This window comes from Salvelinus fontinalis, chromosome 10 (assembly GCF_029448725.1).
Source record: "Salvelinus fontinalis isolate EN_2023a chromosome 10, ASM2944872v1, whole genome shotgun sequence".
Taxonomy (NCBI): domain Eukaryota; kingdom Metazoa; phylum Chordata; class Actinopteri; order Salmoniformes; family Salmonidae; genus Salvelinus; species Salvelinus fontinalis.
The window spans coordinates 30921545-30946521 of NC_074674.1; the positions used below are offsets into that span (position 1 = coordinate 30921545).

Genomic DNA, 24977 nt, shown 5'->3' on the forward strand with positions numbered 1-24977 from the left:
GTGAGCGTTTCCCCTTAAGCCCTACACCCTGCCTTGCATTTAGACTTTGATGTGATGGCAGCGTTATGACACAGCAAGTGCTGCTCCTGGCATGGGGCCAGGGCACAGACCATAGAACTGGACACAACCTGTTGGTTTTAGCCAGTGGAAGATCGCTGAGTTCTTACTTTATGGAAAACAATCATGATTATGTAAGGCTTTACAGAATGACAGATCCCAAATGCTGTACATTAACCACTGCTCAACTCAGAGGGCTCTGGTCCTATAGAATCTGACACTATTTTTCACAACCCTCCAAGTCATTTGAGTGATAGCAGAAGTAACATTAACTTTAAAATCATCCATGACGAGTTACAGATGCTAAGACTAGTAGTTGTAAAAGTAGTAGTGGTAGTGCATTGCTAGGTAACGACGTAAACAATGCCACTTCATATGAACGTGGCAATGTGTATGTTGTCTCATATATCATGCGCAGGAGAGGCTCTAACAATGGGGATTTCAAACCACCCGTTGTATAACTCTCCATACATCATGTATGCATTTTAGACGTTCCCGGAGTCATTAGAGAGTATAGGTCGGAGCACTAGCTGATTAGGACCCTGTCAGTAAGATCAGTGGGCAATGCGAGGCTGATCCACTATCATTAAGAAGGCTAAGCCAGAGTACAAGTGTATCCTCGACCTCCATCTGAACAGAGGTCCTCTTGTCTGAGCTGAATTCTGCCATTGACTGAGTACTGCCCACCCAGCACGGAATATAAATGTGCCCCTCTTCTTGGATGCGAGTGTGTGCATTCGCTTGCATAGTCACAATGCACACTCCTGTGATACCAATACCAATACACACTCCTGTGATACCAGTACACACTCCTGTGGTACCAATACAAATGCACACTCCTGTGATACCAATACCAATGCACACTCCTGTGATACCAATACCAATGCACACTCCTGTGATACCAATACACACTCCTGTGATACCAATACATGCTCCTGTGATACCAATACCCACTCCTGTGATACCAATACCAATGCACACGCCTGTGATACCAATACCAATGCACACTCCTGTGATACCAATACCAATGCACACTCCTGTGATACCAATACCAATGCACACTCCTGTGATACCAATACCAATGCACACTCCTGTGATACCAATACCAATGCACACTCCTGTGATACCAATACCAATGCACACTCCTGTGATACCAATACCAATGCACACTCCTGTGATGTGTATGTTTTATATGTGTGACAATGAGGGTGTATGTTGATGACAGTGATCAATATTAAATATTACTTTTAAAGAAATCACACAGGTCAACACATGATATCAAACATACCTCAATCTATTTCACCGGTATGGCAGAAGGATCTCGCATGCTCACACTAAGAGCACATACAACCATTATCTATCAAGTGAAAAAAATCTATCAATCCCTACGTAGCCAAAGGGCTACCGATGGGCGCAATTAATTCCCTAAATGGTTCCTCGACTGGTAAGCAGCACGACTGGCCCGACTGATATGCCCCAGTCCGCCCGCCGTAGCCTATCATTTGATCATGTCCTGATTCAAATCAAATCGGATGCTGACCATCTTGGTTCCATTTTATTCTCTGGTAAAACGGAAAGACACGTCGGCATCGCGGGTTGCTCTGCGGATATTAGCCAGCCATAATGTTAGCGTCAAAACCTCAGGAGGCGACATCTTATCAACAGGCAAAGGCCACTATTGCACACGATTGAAACGAAGGAAAACATTTGTATTACAAATTCGCATGAAGGTTTGCCAATATTGACAACTAATTTCCCAACGGTGACAGTGCGCCAGGATCGATTATGCGAAGGAGCTATTGTTCCAACAGCGTCACACGGATGCTTGCGCACACAAAAGCTATAGGAAATCCTGAAAATTATTTTTAAAAAGGGAGGAATAGGCTTACCCAAAATATTCAAGGGAGAACGCGAGGGTCTCCCTTGAAGATGCGTCTGGTTTTCTCTCTTGCTTTTTTCGGATGATGTTTTACGCCATTTCTTTTGCAAGATTATTTCTCATTAAAGTGAGGTGTCGCAGGTTTTCGTACATCAATTCACCTTCTCGGTGTCGATCTGTCCCCCCTTTCCCCAAAAAAGAATACCTCTTAATGCCCCCTCCTCCTCTCTTTCTGACAACACCCTTCTCTCTCTCCCTAGTCGACAGATAGATTACCACATTTTTGAGTTCGTAAGAAAAAGGCAGAGAAGAAAATAAAACAATAATAAAAACAAATGCGTGTAACGCATTAGCGTAAACTCAAAGCAAAGGATGGTCGTCTCCTCTCCTTTCCATGGTGATACATTTCCACGGTGCCTCCCTCTGTTGTGAGAAGGCCTACATTAACTCATTATTTAAATTAATAAAAGAAAGACGCTCCAAACAGGGTGTCAGACCTCTCCTTTGCGTACTTGCGTTGTCGCTCTGCTTTACTTCTTCTTTGATGTTTTATATCGGCTACAAAGGGGAGCTATGGATATATCATCCGTTTCGTTGTGGCCTCGTTTGGCATATCATAATGACTTTTACAGGATTGTAATGATGTTAATTATTTTGCAGCCCCGACAGATCCATCAATGCCTCACTCGTGAAGATTCTTCGGTTAGTGCCTGAGAAGAGATGCTGTGTCTCATCTCTCTCGCACACACACACTTCTCTCTCTCTCTCTCTTTAAAACACTCACGCTCATTCGAATTCACTCAAAGCTACCGCAGATTGAGTGCGTGTCCCATTTTTGCCATCGGTCGCTGCTTGCCACATTATGTTAAAATTCTCTCTTGCAGTGATACTTATTTATGAATAGACAGGAGGAGGCATTATTGTCAGCCGAAGCCATTCTATATCTGTGAAATCATCTTAAAGAAAGTATTCTGTTTTGACCTCACTCGGCGCAGTGTTTCCATTATCGAACGAAGTATTTTTTTCAGATGGAGATCTGCATCAGGGTGACGTCAGAAATTGTTAAAGCCATAGAAACAATTCCCTTCTCCCTCATCGACAGAGAAACCAAATGAGATGGCTTATGTTGCACCGGGTCTCGGTATCTTGAAATACAGCATCTGTATTCTGTATCCAATGACTTCAATGAACCATGCTACTGTGATGTGTCGTTCAGTCCTGAATGTGTTGTCGGTTTAGGGCAATGCAATAGAGGGAGCTGGCTGTTGTGGAGTAGCCTTTACCTATGATGCCAGAGGTTCACCTCCGTGCCATTTGGCACCTTATCTAGAAAAATAGACAATGAGAGATAGATAGGTACTCCATATGATTCTTGGCTGGTGTGTCAGTGTGCTGTTACTCTGTAGCAAGCACATCTCAGATGTCATGGTCAAATGATAGAGGGGGTGGGTGCTGGTGTGCGCAGGGGTCTGTGGCCACTCATCACAGGTAAGGGCAGAGCAGCGGACTGACAGAGGAGAGAGCCGGCAGCTGCAGGTGCATCATCCGCTGTGTGACTCCGTGTGATTAACCAGAACAACAAAGCAGAAGAGCTGCCCAAACCAGCCCCAGGTGTGTGTGTTCACGTGTGTGTGTTTGTGTGCACGTGTGTGTCCCGTGCATGTGTGTGTAGCTACCAGGAGGTCAGATTGTGTAGGTTAGGCCAATAATGCTCCTGAGATCTATAAGTTGACAATAATTAATCGACTGTGCATACAAACATGTCCAAATGTATGTAGTTGTACATGTGTGGGTTTGATGCCTAGTTATGTTAGACAATAGCTTGCAGGGTTGTAAATGCTAAAAAAAGGATGTAAATGTTAAGAAAGGTCACACACACGTACTGTATTGTACTGCACACACACACACACACACACACACACACACACACACACACACGTCAATAACTTTAGTTAATGCATATAATGAGTGTGTGTGTTGGTAGAGAGATGGTGTTTCATGTGCCATACTGTGACAGTAATGTCCGAGCATTGGTGTGGTCTATACAACGTGTTGTATTGGGTGTGCTTTCCAGTCAAGGCTCTGCTTACAGTGTTCTCTGACCAGGTGCTAATTGGAGCCAGTGGCAAAAACCCATCAGTTTGTTTCCATCGACTTTGAGGCAGGAGCACAAAGCACTCTAATGAGCACCTAATTATTGACCACTCTCTATATAGCCAAGACCACAAGAAAGGACAGTGCTATTACACACACACACACACACACACACACACACACACACACACACACACACACACACATATGGATGGGTATGCACACACACACTCACACACACACACACACACACACACACACACACACACACACACACACACACACACACACACACACAGCCGCACACACACAGACAGATACAATATTAATTTTGGGTCTCTGAACAGAGCTAATGTGGATAAGGATCCAGCGTGGTGTTTCTCTCTCAGTAAATAACTACTGTGTGAGTGCAACCCTCCAAATCAAATCAAGTTTATTGGTTGCGTACACATATTTGCAGATGTTATCGCAGGTGCAAGGAACTGCTTGTGTTTCTAGTTCCAACAGTGCAGTAATATCTAACAATACAATAACAATACACACAATACATAGATTTTTATATATGAGAAATATCAGAACGAGCTATATCAGAAAATGTCCTGAATATATATATATATATTTTCATATTTATACAGTATATATCTGTTTGTATATACTGTATATATGGTGTGTATAGACAGTATGAATAGAAAATGTGTTTGCAGCAGTAGGATGAGCCTTGACTAGAATACAGTGTATACATATGAAGTGGGTAAAACAGCATCTAAACAATGTTAAAGTGACCGGTGTTCAATGTCTCTATATACATGGTGATTGACGTGGGAGGGGAGAGAAGTGTGGGAACGTCAACATGGCTTTGAACCGACTCAGTGTGTTGAGTAGTAGAACAGCGCTCTCTGTTGGACATAACTTGTTAGTGTACCCACACACAGAAAATGTATAACATAGAGGGAAATTCTGTGCATGACAAATTAATACAATTGCACTACACTACAGTTAGATGAGAGTATTTCTCTTTTTCAGTCTAAGATTTTTAAGTTAAGTATTACTCGTCTGTATTCTGTACATTAAGTTTCAATTAAATAATCATTGTCTATTTCAATTACGTGCAGATACATTTTCTATCAGTTATCATTCTTAGGGTAGGCTTTAATGTTTAGAATCAAATATGGCTCACCAGTCTACGGCGTATAGGCCTCTTGTCCCAATGAATTGGGATTTCCCAGTGGATAATAGAGGAGCAGCTGTGGTGCTCTTTATGTAGTGTTGTGGTGTCTTCCACTGTATCAGCCTGGCTGAAAGATCTCTAGTCTTTTCTACACTTAGAAACAATTAAATAGACTTTGAGAGGTTGTACTGATAACTTTTTCTTGAGATGGCAGCCTTCAATTTCATTTTTTAACATGTCCTTCTATTGATCAGGAGTAAGAAATTTGGCCAACAGGGGATATGAGAGAGTTGGAGGGAAGGGATAGTATGTTGTGATATTTTTTATTTATTTTTGTGTATGTATATGTGTGTATGTATGTGCACATATGTTTTATTTTATTTTTGTATGTATGCTGCTTCTGTTGTTAAGGGGAGAGAGGTGTTTCCATAAGTATAGGGGATAAAACAATGTATCTATTCAATTTGTAATTTGTATTTCTTTATATGTCCAATAAAAATAAAATAAAAAATATATATATACACAGTCGTGGCTAAAAGTTTTGAGAATGACACAAATATTAATTTTCACAGTCTGCTGCCTCAGTTTGTATGATGGAAATGTGCATATACTCCAGAATGTTATGAAGAGTGATCAGATGAATTGCAATTTATTGCAAAGTCCCTGTTTGCCATGCAAATGAACTGAATCCCCAAAAAACATTTCCACTGCATTTCAGCCCTGCCACAAAATGACCAGCAGACATCATTCTCTCGTTAACACGGGTGTGATTGTTGACAAGGACAAGGTTGGAGATCACTCTGTCGTGCTGATTGAGTTTGAATAACAGACTGGAAGCTTCAAAAGGAGGGTGGTGCTTGGAATCATTGTTCTTCCTCTGTCAATCATAGTTACCTGCAAGGAAACACGTGCCGTCATCATTGCTTTGCACAAAAAGGGCTTCACAGGCAAGGATATTGCTGCCAGTAAGATTGCACCTAAATCAACCATTTATCGGATCATCAAGAACTTCAAGGAAAGCGGTTCAATTGTTGTGAAGAAGGCTTCAGGGCGCCCAAGAAAGTCCAGCAAGCGCCAGGACCGTGTCCTAAAGTTGATTCAGCTGCGCGATTGGGGCACCACCAGTACAGAGCTTGCTCAGGAATGGCAGCAGACAGGTGTGAGTGCATCTGCACGCACAGTGAGGCGAAGACTTTTGGAGGATGGCCTGGTGTCAAGAAGGGCAGCAAAGAAGCCACTTCTCTCCAGGAAAAACATCAGGGACAGACTGATATACTGCAAAAGGTACAGGGGTTGGACTGCTGAGGTAAAGTCATTTTCTCTGATGAATCCCCATTCCGCTTGTCAGGAGAAGACAAGGTGAGCGCTACCATCAGTTTTGTGTCATGCCAACAGTAAAGCATCCTGAGACTCACACACAATTTTGCCTAAGAACACAGCCATGAATAAAGAATGGTACCAACACATCCTCCGAGAGCAACTTTTCCCAACCATCCAGGAACAGTTTGGTAACGAACAATGCCTTTTCCAGTATGATGGAACACCTTGCCATAAGGCAAAAGTGACAACTTAGTGGCTCGGAGAACAAAACATCGATATTTTGGGTCCATGGCCAGGAAACTCCCCAGACCTTAATCCCATTGAGAACTTGTGGTCAATCCTCAAGAGGCGGGTGAACAAACAAAAACCCACAAATTCTGACAAACTCCAAGCATTGATTATGCAAGAATGGGCTGCCATCAGTCAGGATGTGGCCCAGAAGTTAATTGACAGCATGCCAGGACGGATTGCAGAGGTCTTGAAAAATAAGGGTCAACACTGCAAATATTGACTCTTTGCATCAACCTCATCTAATTGTCAATAAAAGCCTTTGACACATATGAAATGCTTGTAATTATACTTCAGTATTCCATAGTAACATCTGATAAAATATCTAAAGACACACGAAGCAGCAAACTTTGTGGAAATTAATATTTGTGTCATTCTCAAAACCTTTGGCCACGACTGTACACAGCACCAGTCAAAAGTTTTGACACACCTACTCTTTCAAGCGTTTTTCTTTATTTTTACTATTTTCTACAGTGTAGAGTAATAGTGAAGACATCGAAACTATGAAATAACAAATATGAATCATGTAGTAACCAAAAAAGTGTTAAATAAATCAAATATATTTTAGATTCTTCAAAGTAGCCACCCTTTGCCTTGAGGACAGCTTTGCACACTCTTCGCATTCTCTCAACCAGCTTCAACTGGAACTTTGAAGAATCTCAAATATAAAATATTTTGATTTGTTTAACACTTTTTTGGTTACTACATGATTCCATATATGTTATTTCATAGTTTTGATGTCTTCACTATTATTCTGTAACGTAGAAAATAGTAAAAATAAAGAAAAACCCTTGAATGAGTAGGTGTGTACAAACTTGTGGTGTCCCTCTTGTCGTGATTTATGTTTTGTCCTATATACAGTATATATATATATTTTTAATCTCAGCACCCGTCCCTGCAGGAGTTTTTTTGCCTTTTGGTATGCCGTCATTGTAAATAAGAATTTGTTCTTATTGAATCGCTTTTTGGATCGGGGCTACAGCGTTCAGGTCCTGAAAGATGCAGGTATAAGGGCTGGATTACTTGACAGAGAGAACTTGTTACGAAGAGGAGTGCCTCGTGATACATCAGAGAGTGTATTTTGTTACAAAATACAGCACTGAAGCAGAGAACATTAAAAGAATCATTAAAAATAATTGGGGAATCATCCAAAGTGATACGCTACTACGCCAAGTCTTTCCTGAACCACCAGTCATAAGCTTTAAGAGATGTCCTACCCTAAATGACAAATTAGTCCACAGTTATCTTCCGGGTGACTCTCAAAAAACTTGGCTTGACCACAAACCCAAGGGCTCTTTTAAATGTAACCAGTGCAACCATTGCAGTAATATTGCACAGAAAAAGTATTTTGTTGACACAGCTTCTAAAATGGAGTATTACCTCAAGCATTTTATTAACTGCAAAACCACTCATGTCATCTATAGATTAGAATGTCCACAGTGCAAGGTGTTCTACATTGGACGGCCTTCATGTCACGATCGTCTTTTGGAGAGAGTGAGGACCAACATGCAGCGCGTGGAAAATGCATCTTCTCTTTATTAAAGAAGGAAAAACGAAACAAAACAACAAACAGACGACCGTGAAGCTATACAAACATAAGTGCTGACACAAAACACTACGACATAGACAATTCCCCACCAACAGCTAAAGCCTATGGTTGCCTTAAATATGGCTCCCAATCAGAGACAACAATAACCAGCTGTCTCTAATTGAGACCCAATTCAGGCAACCATAGACTTTCCTAGAACCTACACTCAACCATAGACACAGCTAGACACATTCACTCAACACAAACCCATACACTACACCCAACACCCCCTTTACCATATAACCACCCAAAACCGACAAAACACAAAAATTCCCCATGTCACACCCTGACCTAACTAAGATAATAAAGAAAACAAAGAATACTAAGGCCAGGGCGTGACACTTCAAGATCGCTTCGCGGAACACAAGTACGCCAAACGGGTAGGCAATGAAGACTACACCATGGCAAGGCACTAAAAGTCCTTACACCATGGCAACCCTGCCTCCCTACAAGCTATGGGTATTGATCATGTTCCGGCCTCTATTAGAAAAGGGGACCGTCTTAAACAGTTAAACCAAAGGGAAAGTTTTTGGATTTACAAACTACAAGCCACTAAGTATCCTGGTTTAAATGAAGATATGGATTTCTCACCCTTCCTGTATGGTCGTGATGGGTCCATTTGCTGTCATCTAGTGGACATTTTGCTCAATTGCCCTCAGCTATGTTTGGACTGTTGTTCATGTTTTGCTGTGGTCTAGTGTACTGTGGAATATATTGCTTTCTTGTTCTGGACACTTCTCCCAGTCATGGTTAGGGTTGGAACTGCCTCTCTGGGTGTTCTGATGCTTCTAACTTGGAGTTGTATGCTCATGTTAACATAGCTACAGTATTTCACCTTTTCATGTGTATATTATTGCTTACTAGGTGTGTCCAATTTGGTAACCACTCCCTCTTCTAATTAGGGCTAATTGGAAAAGCCTTTCAAAAGAGGACATTGTATTCTCCTTTTTCTGTACTCCCTGACGAAGGCCATGCAGCCGAAACGCGTCGGTTTTTAAACAACTTTGTTTCTATTGAACATGCCATACTAATAAAGGCATTTTAATTTATTATATGAAGAGTGCCTTGGTCCTCCTTTCTTTTTGATGAAGAATTTGTTCTTAACTGATTTGCCTCATTAAATAGAGGTTAAATACAAATAAAAAAGTAGTACCTGAGTGACGGTTGCTGTCCACCGCCATGTGGTGCTGAAAGTCAGAACTTTGGAACTCACCATCACCGCTGTCCATGGTGCTGAAATAATCGCTTTTAGCTTAATTTGTTTACATCGGACATTCTACACGTGATAGTCATCACATACGCCACATGTTTTGGATATATGACAAGTCATAAGGGCATTCATACCTTTACAGCCTGGTCTCATAGACTAGACGTAACATAGTAAATGGAAATCTGGGAACCTCAAATTAGTATGATATGATATTTTACGTTTTGTATGGTTACATAAGACAGAAGGTTACTTAAGGCAAAATCAAAAGTAGGGTGGGTGATCGGGGTGAATGGGTATGCATGTAACGCAAACGTCTAGCAACCCAAAGGACAACTTTAGCAGTATAGCTAATTAGCAACTACTTACTACTTTTATAAACTTTGGAACTACTTAGCCTGTCAGCCAACTGTTCCCCTAACCCTAACCTGTTAACCTAACTCCTAACCCTAACCTTAACCCCTAACACTAAACCCTAGCCTTGCTAACGTTAGCGTTAGCACCCTAGCACCTTGCTAAGGAGTATTTCTGTCTGTATTTGCATGCTGCGTTTATATTTCTGTTCAGTATAATAGGAGTGTCCCGGATTTACATTTTCTATGTTACTTCTCCCCCTGTGTCCAGGTTGACCTTTGATACAACGTGTGTGACATTGGAAAGGAGTACACACAGTCATCAGGTTTAGGCTGTCAAATGGGATGCTGCAGGCCTCTTTCAAAGAGCCTAAGGATAATGTTATCTATTGGGGAACACATCCTGATAACAATCCTCAGGTATAAAAGTTGATTGATTAGTATCAGCCCCCTGAATACACCAGCTGTCATCAAACTAACTAGGCCAGTTATATGTCTCTGTCCTATGACCAGAGTGTTAGACTACTAAAGATGAAATACTACTACCTAATACTAATAGTAAGGAACCAAGTCCACAGCTGCTACGTCTGTGTGATGTGTTTTTGTCATCTCGTAACTTGTAAGGCTGTGTGGTTTATGTTCCTCTATCTTAGTCCCACTAAATATTTGGTTATTTCATCCCTCCTCATATTCTAGAGTGTTACAGTGATTCAGCGTCGGTTTTCACTGATGTGCAATATGTTCAATCAATTTGGGTTTGAACATGTTATACATGGGAGTGCTAGTCAAATGATGAACCTCCTTCCTGTTAGCTCTCACACTGATCTGCCGTTGTAAAGCAATGGACTGTCCACATAGATTACTGACAGCACCATAAACCTACTAAGTTGCAATGGTGGTCCAAACACACACACACACACACACACACACACACACACACACACACACACACACACACACACACACACACACACACACACACACACACACACACACACACACACACACACACACACTCCACGTAAGCTCTCACTCTATCACAGCATATCTCTCTCTACTCTTGTCCTATCCATGCCTGCACCTCTGTAGACCGTCTGGAATACTGATAGGGTTTTCCGTAATCTGTCCCGGTATTGTGGGTTCTGGACCTGTCCCTGTTACAACCTCCAGCATTCCAATTATCCACCTTGTCAGAGTCCCTGCAGAGGTTTCAAAGGGGACATGTTTCAAGGTGACACTGCGGTGGGGAAGGGGATTCTTTAAAGGGACACACAGTATGACAGATTACCTCAGCAGTACATTAAGTTACCTCAGCAGTACGTTATGTTTCCTCAGCAGTATGTTAGCAGTATGTTAGGTTACCTCAGCAGTATGCTAGGTTACCTCAGCAGTATGTTAGCAGTATGTTAGGTTACCTCAGCAGTACGTTAGGTTACCTCAGCAGCACGTTAGGTTACCTCAGCAGTACATTAAGTTACCTCAGCAGTACGTTATGTTTCCTCAGCAGTATGTTAGGTTACCCCAGCAGTATGTTAGGTTACCTCAGCAGTATGTTAGGTTACCTCAGCAGTATGTTAGGTTACCTCAGCAGTATGTTAGGTTACCTCAGCAGTATGTTAGGTTACCTCAGCAGTATGTTAGGTTACCTCAGCAGTATGTTAGGTTACCTCAGCAGTATGTTAGGTTACCTCAGCAGTATGTTAGCTTACCTCAGCAGTATGTTAGGTTTCCTCAGCAGTATGTTAGGTTACCTCAGCAGTATGTTAGGTTACCTCAGCAGTATGTTAGGTTACCTCAGCAGTACGTTAGGTTACCTCAGCAGTATGTTAGGTTACCTCAGCAGTATGTTAGGTTTCCTCAGCAGTATGTTAGGTTACCTCAGCAGTACGTTAGGTTACCTCAGCAGTATGTTAGGTTTCCTCAGCAGTACGTTAAGTTACCTCAGCAGTACATTAAGTTACCTCAGCAGTACGTTATGTTTCCTCAGCAGTATGTTAGGTTACCTCAGCAGTATGTTAGGTTACCTCAGCAGTATGTTAGGTTACCTCAGCAGTATGTTAGGTTACCTGAGCAGTATGTTAGGTTACCTCAGCAGGATGTTAGGTTACCTCAGCAGTATGTTAGCAGTATGTTAGGTTACCTCAGCAGTATGTTAGCAGTATGTTAGGTTACCTCAGCAGTACGTTAGGTTACCTCAGCAGCACGTTAGGTTACCTCAGCAGTATGTTAGGTTACCTCAGCAGTATGTTAGGTTACCTCAGCAGTATGTTCGGTTACCTCAGCAGTATGTTAGGTTACCTCAGCAGTATGTTAGGTTACCTCAGCAGTACGTTAGGTTACCTCAGCAGTATGCTAGGTTACCTCAGCAGTATGTTAGGTTACCTCAGCAGTATGTTAGGTTACCTCAGCAGTATGCTAGGTTACCTCAGCAGTATGTTAGGTTACCTCAGCAGTATGTTAGGTTACCTCAGCAGTATGTTAGGTTACCTCAGCAGGATGATAGCAGTATGTTAGGTTACCTCAGCAGTATGTTAGGTTACCTCAGCAGTATGTTAGCAGTATGTTAGGTTACCTCAGCAGTGTGTTAGCAGTATGTTAGGTTACCTCAGCAGTATGTTAGGTTACCTCAGCAGTATGTTAGCAGTATGTTAGGTTACCTCAGCAGTGTGTTAGGTTACCTCAGCAGTACGTTAGGTTACCTCAGCAGTATGTTAGGTTACCTCAGCAGTATGTTAGGTTACCTCAGCAGTATGTTAGGTTACCTCAGCAGGATGTTAGCAGTATGTTAGGTTACCTCAGCAGTATGTTAGGTTACCTCAGCAGTATGTTAGCAGTATGTTAGGTTACCTCAGCAGTGTGTTAGCAGTATGTTAGGTTACCTCAGCAGTATGTTAGGTTACCTCAGCAGTATGTTAGCAGTATGTTAGGTTACCTCAGCAGTATGTTAGGTTACCTCAGCAGTATGTTAGCAGTATGTTAGGTTACCTCAGCAGTGTGTTAGCAGTATGTTAGGTTACCTCAGCAGTATGTTAGGTTTCCTCAATAGATGTTAGGTTACCTCAGCAGTATGTTAGGTTACCTCAGCAGTATGATAGGTTACTTCAGCTGTATGTTAGGTTACCCCAGCAGAATGTTAGGTTACCTCAGCAGTACGTTAGGTTACCTCAGCAGTACGTTAGGTTACCTCAGCAGTATGTGAGGTTACCTCAGCAGTACATTAGGTTACCTCAGCAGTTTGCTAGGTTTCCTCAGCAGTATGTTAGGTTACCTCAGCAGTATGTTAGGTTACCTCAGCAGTACGTTAGGTTACCTCAACAGGACGTTAGGTTACCTCAGCAGTTTGTAAGCAGTATGTTAGTTTACCTCAGCAGTATGTTAGGTTACCTCAGCAGTACGCTATGTTACGTCAGCAGTATGTTAGGTTACCTCAACAGCACGTTAGGTTACCCCAGCAGTATGTTAGCAGTATGTTAGGTTACCTCAGCAGTGTGATAGGTTACCTCAGCAGTATGTTAGGTTACCTCAGCAGTATGTTAGGTTACCTCAGCAGTATGTTAGGTTACCTCAGCAGTATGTTAGGTTACCTCAGCAGTATGTTAGGTTACCTCAGCAGTATGTTAGCAGTATGTTAGGTTACCTCAGCAGTATGTTAGGTTACCTCAGCAGTATGTTAGCAGTATGTTAGGTTACCTCAGCAGTATGTTAGCAGTATGTTAGGTTACCTCTGCAGTGTTTTAGCAGTATGTTAGGTTACCTCAGCAGTATGTTAGGTTTCCTCAGCAGTATGTTAGGTTACCTCAGCAGTATGTTAGGTTACCTCTGCAGTATGATAGGTTACTTCAGCTGTATGTTAGGTTACCCCAGCAGAATGTTAGGTTACCTCAGCAGTACGTTAGGTTACCTCAGCAGTACGTTAGGTTACCTCAGCAGTATGTGAGGTTACCTCAGCAGTACATTAGGTTACCTCAGCAGTATGCTAGGTTTCCTCAGCAGTATGTTAGGTTACCTCAGCAGTATGTTAGGTTACCTCAGCAGTACGTTAGGTTACCTCAACAGCACGTTAGGTTACCTCAGCAGTTTGTTAGCAGTATGTTTCGTTACCTCAGCAGTATGTTAGGTTACCTCAGCAGTACGCTATGTTACCTCAGCAGTATGTTAGGTTACCTCAACATCACGTTAGGTTACCCCAGCAGTATGTTAGCAGTATGTTAGGTTACCTCAGCAGTGTGATAGGTTACCTCAGCAGTATGTTAGGTTACCTCAGCAGTATGTTAGGTTACCTCAGCAGTTTGTTAGGTTACCTCAGCAGTATGTTAGGTTACCTCAGCAGTATGTTAGGTTACCTCAGCAGTATGTTAGGTTATCTCAGCAGTATGTTAGCAGTATGTTAGGTTACCTCAGCAGTATGTTAGGTTACCTCAGCAGTATGTTACCAGTATGTTAGGTTACCTCAGCAGTGTGTTAGGTTACCTCAGCAGTACGTTAGGTTACCTCAGCAGTATGTTAGGTCACCTCAGCAGTATGTTAGGTTACCTCAGCAGTATGTTAGGTTACCTGAGCAGTATGTTAGGTTACCTCAGCAGTATGTTAGGTTACCTCAGCAGTACGTTAGGTTACCTCAGCAGCACGTTAGGTTACCTCAGCAGTATGTTAGGTTACCTCAGCAGTATGCTAGGTTACCTCAGCAGTATGTTAGGTTACCTCAGCAGTATGTTAGGTTACCTCAGCAGTATGTTAGGTTACCTCAGCAGGATGTTAGCAGTATGTTAGGTTACCTCAGCAGTATGTTAGGTTACCTCAGCAGTATGTTAGCAGTATGTTAGGTTACCTCAGCAGTGTGTTAGCAGTATGTTAGGTTACCTCAGCAGTACGTTAGCAGTATGTTAGGTTACCTCAGCAGTATGTTAGATTACCTCAGCAGTATGTTAGCAGTATGTTAGGTTACCTCAGCAGTACGTTAGGTTACCTCAGCAGTACGTTAGGTTACCTCAGCAGTACGTTAGGTTACCTCAGCAGTATGTTAGGTTACCTCAGCAGTATGTTAGGTTACCTCAGCAGGATGTTAGCAGTATGTTAGGTTACCTCATCAGTATGTTAGGTTACCTCAGCAGTATGTAGCAGTATGTTAGGTTACCTCAGCAGTGTGTTAGCAGTATGTTAGGTTACCTCAGCAGTATGTTAGGTTACCTCAGCAGTATGTTAGCAGTATGTTAGGTTACCTCAGCAGAATGTTAGGTTACCTCAGCAGTATGTTAGCAGTATGTTAGGTTACCTCAGCAGTGTGTTAGCAGTATGTTAGGTTACCTCAGCAGTATGTTAGGTTTCCTCAATAGTATGTTAGGTTACCTCAGCAGTATGTTAGGTTACCTCAGCAGTATGATAGGTTACTTCAGCTGTATGTTAGGTTACCCCAGCAGAATGTTAGGTTACCTCAGCAGTACGTTAGGTTACCTCAGCAGTACGTTAGGTTACCTCAGCAGTATGTGAGGTTACCTCAGCAGTACATTAGGTTACCTCAGCAGTATGCTAGGTTTCCTCAGCAGTATGTTAGGTTACCTCAGCGGTATGTTAGGTTACCTCAGCAGTACGTTAGGTTACCTCAACAGGACGTTAGGTTACCTCAGCAGTTTGTAAGCAGTATGTTTGGTTACCTCAGCAGTATGTTAGGTTACCTCAGCAGTACGCTATGTTACCTCAGCAGTATGTTAGGTTACCTCAACAGCACGTTAGGTTACCCCAGCAGTATGTTAGCAGTATGTTAGGTTACCTCAGCAGTGTGATAGGTTACCTCAGCAGTATGTTAGGTTACCTCAGCAGTATGTTAGGTTACCTCAGCAGTATGTTAGGTTACCTCAGCAGTATGTTAGGTTACCTCAGCAGTATGTTAGGTTACCTCAGCAGTATGTTAGCAGTATGTTAGGTTACCTCAGCAGTATGTTAGCAGTATGTTAGGTTACCTCAGCAGTGTGTTAGCAGTATGTTAGGTTACGTCAGCAGTATGTTAGGTTACCTCAGCAGTATGTTAGCAGTATGTTAGATTACCCCAGCAGTATGTTAGGTTACCTCAGCAGTATGTTAGCAGTATGTTAGGTTACCTCAGCAGTGTTTTAGCAGTATGTTAGGTTACCTCAGCAGTATGTTAGGTTTCCTCAGCAGTATGTTAGGTTACCTCAGCAGTATGTTAGGTTACCTCTGCAGTATGATAGGTTACTTCAGCTGTATGTTAGGTTACCCCAGCAGAATGTTAGGTTACCTCAGCAGTACGTTAGGTTACCTCAGCAGTACGTTAGGTTACCTCAGCAGTATGTGAGGTTACCTCAGCAGTACATTAGGTTACCTCAGCAGTATGCTAGGTTTCCTCAGCAGTATGTTAGGTTACCTCAGCAGTATGTTAGGTTACCTCAGCAGTATGTTAGGTTACCTCAGCAGTATGTTAGGTTACCTCAGCAGTATGTTAGGTTACCTCAGCAGTATGTTAGGTTACCTCAGCAGGATGTTAGCAGTATGTTAGGTTACCTCAGCAGTATGTTAGGTTACCTCAGCAGTATGTAGCAGTATGTTAGGTTACCTCAGCAGTGTGTTAGCAGTATGTTAGGTTACCTCAGCAGTGTGTTAGCAGTATGTTAGGTTACGTCAGCAGTATGTTAGGTTACCTTAGCAGTATGTTAGCAGTATGTTAGATTACCCCAGCAGTATGTTAGGTTACCTCAGCAGTATGTTAGCAGTATGTTAGGTTACCTCAGCAGTGTTTTAGCAGTATGTTAGGTTACCTCAGCAGTATGTTAGGTTTCCTCAGCAGTATGTTAGGTTACCTCAGCAGTACGTTAGGTTACCTCAACAGCACGTTAGGTTACCTCAGCAGTTTGTTAGCAGTATGTTTGGTTACCTCAGCAGTATGTTAGGTTACCTCAGCAGTACGCTATGTTACCTCAGCAGTATGTTAGGTTACCTCAACAGCACGTTAGGTTACCCCAGCAGTATGTTAGCAGTATGTTAGGTTACCTCAGCATTGTGATAGGTTACCTCAGCAGTATGTTAGGTTACCTCAGCAGTATGTTAGGTTACCTCAGCAGTTTGTTAGGTTACCTCAGCAGTATGTTAGGTTACCTCAGCAGTATGTTAGGTTACCTCAGCAGTATGTTAGGTTATCTCAGCAGTATGTTAGCAGTATGTTAGGTTACCTCAGCAGTATGTTAGGTTACCTCAGCAGTATGTTAGCAGTATGTTAGGTTACCTCAGCAGTGTGTTAGCAGTATGTTAGGTTACCTCAGCAGTACGTTAGCAGTATGTTAGGTTACCTCAGCAGTATGTTAGATTACCTCAGCAGTATGTTAGCAGTATGTTAGGTTACCTCAGCAGTGTGTTAGGTTACCTCAGCAGTACGTTAGGTTACCTCAGCAGTACGTTAGGTTACCTCAGCAGTATGTTAGGTTACCTCAGCAGTATGTTAGGTTACCTCAGCAGGATGTTAGCAGTATGTTAGGTTACCTCATCAGTATGTTAGGTTACCTCAGCAGTATGTAGCAGTATGTTAGGTTACCTCAGCAGTGTGTTAGCAGTATGTTAGGTTACCTCAGCAGTATGTTAGGTTACCTCAGCAGTATGTTAGCAGTATGTTAGGTTACCTCAGCAGAATGTTAGGTTACCTCAGCAGTATGTTAGCAGTATGTTAGGTTACCTCAGCAGTGTGTTAGCAGTATGTTAGGTTACCTCAGCAGTATGTTAGGTTTCCTCAATAGTATGTTAGGTTACCTCAGCAGTATGTTAGGTTACCTCAGCAGTATGATAGGTTACTTCAGCTGTATGTTAGGTTACCCCAGCAGAATGTTAGGTTACCTCAGCAGTACGTTAGGTTACCTCAGCAGTACGTTAGGTTACCTCAGCAGTATGTGAGGTTACCTCAGCAGTACATTAGGTTACCTCAGCAGTATGCTAGGTTTCCTCAGCAGTATGTTAGGTTACCTCAGCGGTATGTTAGGTTACCTCAGCAGTACGTTAGGTTACCTCAACAGGACGTTAGGTTACCTCAGCAGTTTGTAAGCAGTATGTTTGGTTACCTCAGCAGTATGTTAGGTTACCTCAGCAGTACGCTATGTTACCTCAGCAGTATGTTAGGTTACCTCAACAGCACGTTAGGTTACCCCAGCAGTATGTTAGCAGTATGTTAGGTTACCTCAGCAGTGTGATAGGTTACCTCAGCAGTATGTTAGGTTACCTCAGCAGTATGTTAGGTTACCTCAGCAGTATGTTAGGTTACCTCAGCAGTATGTTAGGTTACCTCAGCAGTATGTTAGGTTACCTCAGCAGTATGTTAGCAGTATGTTAGGTTACCTCAGCAGTATGTTAGCAGTATGTTAGGTTACCTCAGCAGTGTGTTAGCAGTATGTTAGGTTACGTCAGCAGTATGTTAGGTTACCTCAGCAGTATGTTAGCAGTATGTTAGATTACCCCAGCAGTATGTTAGGTTACCTCAGCAGTATGTTAGCAGTATGTTAGGTTACCTCAGCAGTGTTTTAGCAGTATGTTAGGTTACCTCAGCAGTATGTTAGGTTTCCTCAGCAGTATGTTAGGTTACCTCAGCAGTATGTTAGGTTACCTCTGCAGTATGATAGGTTACTTCAGCTGTATGTTAGGTTACCCCAGCAGAATGTTAGGTTACCTCAGCAGTACGTTAGGTTACCTCAGCAGTACGTTAGGTTACCTCAGCAGTATGTGAGGTTACCTCAGCAGTACATTAGGTTACCTCAGCAGTATGCTAGGTTTCCTCAGCAGTATGTTAGGTTACCTCAGCAGTATGTTAGGTTACCTCAGCAGTATGTTAGGTTACCTCAGCAGTATGTTAGGTTACCTCAGCAGTATGTTAGGTTATCTCAGCAGTATGTTAGCAGTATGTTAGGTTACCTCAGCAGTATGTTAGGTTACCTCAGCAGTATGTTAGCAGTATGTTAGGTTACCTCAGCAGTGTGTTAGCAGTATGTTAGGTTACCTCAGCAGTACGTTAGCAGTATGTTAGGTTACCTCAGCAGTATGTTAGATTACCTCAGCAGTATGTTAGCAGTATGTTAGGTTACCTCAGCAGTGTGTTAGGTTACCTCAGCAGTACGTTAGGTTACCTCAGCAGTACGTTAGGTTACCTCAGCAGTATGTTAGGTTACCTCAGCAGTATGTTAGGTTACCTCAGCAGGATGTTAGCAGTATGTTAGGTTACCTCATCAGTATGTTAGGTTACCTCAGCAGTATGTAGCAGTATGTTAGGTTACCTCAGCAGTGTGTTAGCAGTATGTTAGGTTACCTCAGCAGTATGTTAGGTTACCTCAGCAGTATGTTAGCAGTATGTTAGGTTACCTCAGCAGAATGTTAGGTTACCTCAGCAGTATGTTAGCAGTATGTTAGGTTACCTCAGCAGTGTGTTAGCAGTATGTTAGGTTACCTCAGCAGTATGTTAGGTTTCCTCAATAGTATGTTAGGTTACCTCAGCAGTATGTTAGGTTACCTCAGCAGTATGATAGGTTACTTCAGCTGTATGTTAGGTTACCCCAGCAGAATGTTAGGTTACCTCAGCAGTACGTTAGGTTACCTCAGCAGTACGTTAGGTTACCTCAGCAGTATGTGAGGTTACCTCAGCAGTACATTAGGTTACCTCAGCAGTATGCTAGGTTTCCTCAGCAGTATGTTAGGTTACCTCAGCGGTATGTTAGGTTACCTCAGCAGTACGTTAGGTTACCTCAACAGGACGTTAGGTTACCTCAGCAGTTTGTAAGCAGTATGTTTGGTTACCTCAGCAGTATGTTAGGTTACCTCAGCAGTACGCTATGTTACCTCAGCAGTATGTTAGGTTACCTCAACAGCACGTTAGGTTACCCCAGCAGTATGTTAGCAGTATGTTAGGTTACCTCAGCAGTGTGATAGGTTACCTCAGCAGTATGTTAGGTTACCTCAGCAGTATGTTAGGTTACCTCAGCAGTATGTTAGGTTACCTCAGCAGTATGTTAGGTTACCTCAGCAGTATGTTAGGTTACCTCAGCAGTATGTTAGCAGTATGTTAGGTTACCTCAGCAGTATGTTAGCAGTATGTTAGGTTACCTCAGCAGTGTGTTAGCAGTATGTTAGGTTACGTCAGCAGTATGTTAGGTTACCTCAGCAGTATGTTAGCAGTATGTTAGATTACCCCAGCAGTATGTTAGGTTACCTCAGCAGTATGTTAGCAGTATGTTAGGTTACCTCAGCAGTGTTTTAGCAGTATGTTAGGTTACCTCAGCAGTATGTTAGGTTTCCTCAGCAGTATGTTAGGTTACCTCAGCAGTATGTTAGGTTACCTCTGCAGTATGATAGGTTACTTCAGCTGTATGTTAGGTTACCCCAGCAGAATGTTAGGTTACCTCAGCAGTACGTTAGGTTACCTCAGCAGTACGTTAGGTTACCTCAGCAGTATGTGAGGTTACCTCAGCAGTACATTAGGTTACCTCAGCAGTATGCTAGGTTTCCTCAGCAGTATGTTAGGTTACCTCAGCAGTATGTTAGGTTACCTCAGCAGTATGTTAGGTTACCTCAGCAGTATGTTAGGTTACCTCAGCAGTATGTTAGGTTACCTCAGCAGTATGTTAGGTTACCTCAGCAGGATGTTAGCAGTATGTTAGGTTACCTCAGCAGTATGTTAGGTTACCTCAGCAGTATGTAGCAGTATGTTAGGTTACCTCAGCAGTGTGTTAGCAGTATGTTAGGTTACCTCAGCAGTGTGTTAGCAGTATGTTAGGTTACGTCAGCAGTATGTTAGGTTACCTTAGCAGTATGTTAGCAGTATGTTAGATTACCCCAGCAGTATGTTAGGTTACCTCAGCAGTATGTTAGCAGTATGTTAGGTTACCTCAGCAGTGTTTTAGCAGTATGTTAGGTTACCTCAGCAGTATGTTAGGTTTCCTCAGCAGTATGTTAGGTTACCTCAGCAGTACGTTAGGTTACCTCAACAGCACGTTAGGTTACCTCAGCAGTTTGTTAGCAGTATGTTTGGTTACCTCAGCAGTATGTTAGGTTACCTCAGCAGTACGCTATGTTACCTCAGCAGTATGTTAGGTTACCTCAACAGCACGTTAGGTTACCCCAGCAGTATGTTAGCAGTATGTTAGGTTACCTCAGCATTGTGATAGGTTACCTCAGCAGTATGTTAGGTTACCTCAGCAGTATGTTAGGTTACCTCAGCAGTTTGTTAGGTTACCTCAGCAGTATGTTAGGTTACCTCAGCAGTATGTTAGGTTACCTCAGCAGTATGTTAGGTTATCTCAGCAGTATGTTAGCAGTATGTTAGGTTACCTCAGCAGTATGATAGGTTACCTCAGCAGTATGTTACCAGTATGTTAGGTTACCTCAGCAGTGTGTTAGGTTACCTCAGCAGTACGTTAGGTTACCTCAGCAGTATGTTAGGTTACCTCAGCAGTATGTTAGGTTACCTCAGCAGTATGTTAGGTTACCTCAGCAGTATGTTAGGTTACCTCAGCAGTATGTTAGGTTACCTCAGCAGTACGTTAGGTTACCTCAGCAGCACGTTAGGTTACCTCAGCAGTATGTTAGGTTACCTCAGCAGTATGTTAGGTTACCTCAGCAGTATGTTAGGTTACCTCAGCAGTATGTTAGGTTACCTCAGCAGTATATTAGGTTACCTCAGCAGTACGTTAGGTTACCTCAGCAGTATGTTAGGTTACCTCAGCAGTATGTTAGGTTACCTCAGCAGTATGTTAGGTTACCTCAGCAGTACGTTAGGTTACCTCAGCAGCACGTTAGGTTACCTCAGCAGTATGTTAGGTTACCTCAGCAGTATGTTAGGTTACCTCATCAGTATGTTAGGTTACCTCAGCAGTATGTTAGGTTACCTCAGCAGTATGTTAGGTTACCTCAGCAGTATGTTACGTTACCTCAGCAGGATAATAGCAGTATGTTAGGTTACCTCAGCAGTATTTTAGGTTACCTCAGCAGTATGTTAGCAGTATGTTAGGTTACCTCAGCAGTGTGTTAGCAGTATGTTAGGTTACCTCAGCAGTATGTTAGGTTACCTCAGCAGTATGTTAGCAGTATGTTAGGTTACCTCGGCAGTATGTTAGGTTACCTCAGCAGTATGCTAGCAGTATGTTAGGTTACCTCAGCAGTGTGTTAGCAGTATGTTAGGTTACCCCAGCAGTATGTTAGGTTTCCTCAGCAGTATGTTAGGTTACCTCAGCAGTATGTTAGGTTACCTCAGCAGCATGTTAGGTTACCCCAGCAGAATGTTAGGTTACCTCAGCAGTACGTTAGGTTACCTCAGCAGTATGTTAGGTTACCTCAGCAGTACGTTAGGTTACCTCAGCAGTACGTTAGGTTACCTCAACAGCACGTTAGGTTACCTCAGCAGTTTGTTAGCAGTATGTTTGGTTACCTCAGCAGTATGTTAGGTTACCTCAGCAGTATGTTAGGTTACCTCAGCAGTATGTGAGGTTACCTCAGCAGTACATTAGGTTACCTCAGCAGTATGCTAGGTTACCTCAGCAGTATGTTAGGTTACCTCAGCAGTACGTTAGGTTACCTCAACAGCACGTTAGTTTACCTCAGCAGTATGTTAGGTTACCTCAGCAGTTTGTTAGCAGTATGTTTGGTTACCTCAGCAGTATGTTAGGTTACCTCAGCAGTACTCTATGTTACCTCAGAAGTATGTTAGGTTACCTCAACAGCAGGTTAGGTTACCCCAGCAGTATGTTAGCAGTATGTTAGGTTACCTCAGCAGTGTGATAGGTTACCTCAGCAGTATGTTAGGTTACCTCAGCAGTATGCTAGGTTACCTCAGCAGTATGTTAGGTTACCTCAGCAGTATGTTAGGTTACCTCAGCAGTATGTTAGGTTACCTCAGCAGTATGTTAGGTTACCTCAGCAGTATGTTAGGTTACCCCAGCAGTATGTTAGGTTACCTCAGGACTATGTTAGGTTACCCCAGCAGTATGTTAGGTTACCTCAGCAGTATGTTATGTTACCCCAGCAGTATGTTAGGTTGCCTCAGGACTATGTTAGGTTACCCCAGCAGTATGTTAGCAGTATTTTAGGTTACCTCAGCAGTATGTTAGGTTATCTCAGCAGTATGTTAGGTTACCCCCGCAGTATGTTCGGTTACCTCAGCAGTATGTTAGGTTACCCCAGCAGAATGTTAGGTTACCCCAGCAGTATGTTAGGTTACCTCAGGACTATGTTAGGTTACCTCAGCAGTTTGTTAGCAGTATGTTAGGTTACCTCAGCAGTATGTTAGGTTACCTCAACAGTATGTTAGGTTACCCCAGCAGTATGTTAGGTTACCTCAGCAGTACGCTAGGTTACCTCAGCAGTACGTTAGGTTACCTCAGCAGTATGTGAGGTTACCTCAGCAGTACATTAGGTTACCTCAGCAGTATGCTAGGTTTCCTAAGCAGTATGTTAGGTTACCTCAGCAGTATGTTAGGTTACCTCAGCAGTACGTTAGGTTACCTCAACAGCACGTTAGGTTACCTCAGCAGTTTGTTAGCAGTATGTTTGGTTACCTCAGCAGTATGTTAGGTTACCTCAGCAGTACATTATGTTACCTCAGCAGCATGTTAGGTTACCTCAACAGCACTATAGGTTACCCCAGCAGTATTTTAGCAGTATGTTAGGTTACCTCAGCAGTGTGATAGGTTACCTCAGCAGTATGTTAGGTTACCACAGCAGTATGTTAGGTTACCTCAGCAGTATGTTAGGTTACCTCAGCAGTATGTTAGGTTACCTCAGCAGTATGTTAGGTTACCTCAACAGCACTATAGGTTACCCCAGCAGTATGTTAGCAGTATGTTAGGTTACCTCAGCAGTGTGATAGGTTACCCCAGCAGTATGTTAGGTTACCTCAGCAGTATGTTAGGTTACCTCAGCAGTATGTTAGGTTACCTCAGCAGTATGTTAGGTTACCTCAGCAGTATGTTAGGTTACCTCAGCAGTATGTTAGCAGTATGTTAGGTTACCTCAGCAGTATGTTAGGTTACCTCAGCAGTATGTTACCAGTATGTTAGGTTACCTCAGCAGTGTGTTAGGTTTCCTCAGCAGTACGTTAGGTTACCTCAGCAGTATGTTAGGTTACCTCAGCAGTATGTTAGGTTACCTCAGCAGTATGTTAGGTTACCTCAGCAGTACGTTAGGTTACCTCAGCAGTACGTTAGGTTACCTCAGCAGCACGTTAGGTCACCTCAGCAGTACGTTAGGTTACCTCAGCAGTATGTTAGGTTACCTCAGCAGTATGTTAGGTTACCTCAGCAGTATGTTAGGTTACCTCAGCAGTATGTTAGGTTACCTCAGCAGTATGTTAGGTTACCTCAGCAGTATGTTAGGTTACCTCAGGCAGTACGTTAGGTTACCTCAGCAGCACGTTAGGTTACCTCAGCAGTATGTTAGGTTACCTCAGCAGTATGTTAGGTTACCTCAGCAGTATGTTAGGTTACCTCAGCAGTATGTTAGGTTACCTCAGCAGTATGTTAGGTTACCTCAGCAGTATGTTAGGTTACCTCAGCAGTATGTTAGTTTACCTCAGCAGTATGTTAGGTTACCTCAGCAGGATAATAGCAGTATGTTAGGTTACCTCAGCAGTATGTTAGTTTACCTCAGCAGTATGTTAGCAGTATGTTAGGTTACCTCAGCAGTGTGTTAGCAGTATGTTAGGTTACCTCAGCAGTATGTTAGGTTACCTCAGCAGTATGTTAGGTTACCTCAGCAGTATGTTAGCAGTATGTTAGGTTACCTCAGCAGTGTGTTAGCAGTATGTTAGGTTACCTCAGCAGTATGTTAGGTTTCCTCAGCAGTATGTTAGGTTACTTCAGCAGTATGTTAGGTTACCTCAGCAGTATGATAGGTTACTTCAGCTGTATGTTAGGTTACCTCAGCAGCATGTTAGGTTACCCCAGCAGAATGTTAGGTTACCTCAGCAGTACGTTAGGTTACCTCAGGCAGTACGTTAGGTTACCTCAGCAGCACGTTAGGTTACCTCAGCAGTATGTTAGGTTACCTCAGCA

The 24977-nt window shown here is 42.6% G+C and overlaps 1 protein-coding gene across 2 annotated transcripts in view; it reads right to left on the bottom strand.

The window, feature by feature from the left end:
- Positions 1-3052, bottom strand: part of LOC129864003 (neuroligin-2-like) — a 97873-nt gene extending 94821 nt beyond the window's left edge. Inside the window, exon 1 of one of the 2 annotated variants that reach the window (XM_055936521.1) lies at positions 1947-3052. The gene's annotated coding sequence lies outside the window, so the exon portion shown is untranslated. The remainder of the gene's footprint in view (positions 1-1946) is intronic. The other variant, XM_055936520.1, reaches the window with a different exon arrangement.
- Positions 3053-24977: the final 21925 nt, after the last annotated feature.